This window comes from Octopus bimaculoides, chromosome 28 (genome assembly GCF_001194135.2).
Source record: "Octopus bimaculoides isolate UCB-OBI-ISO-001 chromosome 28, ASM119413v2, whole genome shotgun sequence".
NCBI classification, from domain to species: domain Eukaryota; kingdom Metazoa; phylum Mollusca; class Cephalopoda; order Octopoda; family Octopodidae; genus Octopus; species Octopus bimaculoides.
Genome location: NC_069008.1, coordinates 1226001 through 1228275, shown reverse-complemented (window position 1 = coordinate 1228275; position 2275 = coordinate 1226001). Strand labels below are relative to the sequence as shown.

The 2275-nt window shown below is 37.3% G+C and overlaps 1 protein-coding gene across 1 annotated transcript in view; it reads left to right on the top strand.

The window, feature by feature from the left end:
• LOC106870582 (chromatin target of PRMT1 protein) overlaps positions 1-2275 on the top strand; it is a 42348-nt gene that overhangs the window by 39817 nt on the left and 256 nt on the right. The window lies entirely within an intron of this gene.

Sequence of the window (2275 nt, the reverse complement as noted above, 5' to 3'; positions counted from 1 at the left end):
GGTATACATAAATATTTGCTTAAAATAACATATTTTTACATTTATTTATTTAACAGTATTTCACAAATAGGTTTATTGTCAACTAAAAGATTTCGATTAAAAAAACATATATAAAATCAAATTGCCCATAAAAAGTATTTGCTATCCACGGACCACAGGGGGTCCATGGACCACAGTTTGAAAACCCCTGGCTTAGTGGCATTTCGTCCATCTATGTGTCGTAAGTTCAAGCTCTGCTTAGGTTGACTTGGCCATTCACATACTTTCGGGTTCGGTGAAATACATACCAGCTGCACACGGGGTGGCTGATGTAATTCACTTCCTGACCCCCTTCCCACAAACAATATGAGCGCCTGTGCTTACAGGAGAAAGGGTCATTGGTAAGGTGGTGATCTAGCAGAATTGTTGGCACTTTGGACAAAATGCTTAATGGCATTTCGTCCACCTATGACATGGTAGGGTAGGTGCAAGAGGTTGGATCTAGCTAGTTTGAACATAAAACAAGTAGAACATTCGGGCCAGATATGGCCTGTTGAATAAGACAATATAAAACAGGTAGAATATTTGTGCTGGATATGGCTGGTTGGAACACTAAAGGGTTACTGTCCATCATGATGAAGTGTCCCAGCCACGTTTAATGTTAGTTCTGTAGGGCCAGCTGAGCAGGTTAATCTTTTTAATGTCTAGCATGCTATCGTGTGTGCGGACGTGCAGTTTTCTTCATTATCCTTTAGTTTTGGGTTCTCTTTTACTTTGCAGCACATTGGGCAACAACTTTAGTTCAACCAATGTCGTGTGAGGTAAATTGATAGGGAAATATAGAAGTATGTCCTGTAAAGGTACGTGGAAGCTTAGATTCTGCATGTTATCACATGACACTGCTTGAGCAATAGGTGGTGCTATGTTTTATGTTCCCTGTAAACAACATATCCTGTAGTTTTTTGCAGGTGAAGCCCAGGAGCATAAAAACAATAGAAGATATCCTTGAAGGGAGAAGTTGGTAAGTGTTGGCAACTGGAAAGGCATCCAGCCATAATACACTGCCTCCGACTCATGCCAACATGAAATAATTGATGTATAGGCATTAGTCAAATGAAGTTTTATGGCTGGATGCCTTTCCATTTGCCGACACTTACCAACTAAAGGAATATTTACGGTATCCCATTGTAGTTTGATGTTTATGACATCAGTTCCTTAACCCATTAACATTTGAACCGACCATATCCAGCTCGGATATCTTTCCTGTTTCATGTTGAACCTGGCCAAATCCAACTTCTCACACCTACCTTGCAATGTCATTCTAAAAATAAACAACTGCATCACTCAAAGTTCAGAACTACAAGATAATGCATGATTAACTCAAAACAACATGAATAAATAAGTATTACATTTCACAGTAATTGGAATGCTAAAGGATTAGTACCAGTAGGATAGGATGGGCCCTTTTATTTAATACACCACATAGTAAAATGTCCCTTTCAATTCAACCGTATTAGCTTCACACTACAGAACACCTGTCTTTAATCCTTTTCGTATCAACCCACCTGAAATTGCCCCTGGTTTTATGATACAAACTTTTGTTGTAAAGTAAACTAAATTTAAACCTTCTTCCATCAAATTTCCATGTTAATCTATGTTCCAACCACCACGTTAATAACTACAAAGTTACTTTATTAAAATCGTTTTTCAACAGAAATATGTTAACAAAAGAGATTTTACAACAGGGACCTTTGTTAATCAGTGAGGGAGATTCTATGTAGCCAACAGCCAAATCTCTCCCCTCACTAAATCCCTTACTCACCTTAATCTTTTTAATACGAAACCCATTTAACCCTAACCCAAATTTTATGGTACAAACTTTCTATTTTAAAGTAATTTCAAGTAAAACCTTCTTCCATCAAAATTCTAAACTAAGAACCACATCAGTTAACGAGGGAACTTTTATGTATGCAACAGCCAAATTTCTCCCCATCTGTTTTTAACCCCTTTGATACTCACCCACCTGAAACTACCTTTCATTCTATGATACAGACTCCATGTTTTAAAGTAATCAAAATCAAAACTTTCTTCCATCAAAATTTCATTTTAATTTATGTTCGAAACATCAGCTCAACAAACTTACTTCACTAAATTCTTCATTATTTAACGAAGGCAATGAATTTCATGACAAACCTGGTGATGGAAGGGTTTAATTGAATAATGACCTATCCTGCTAGCACCAGGGGGCCTAATTGTAGAAATAAAATTACACTGTAACACGATTTTTGTCCCGGGG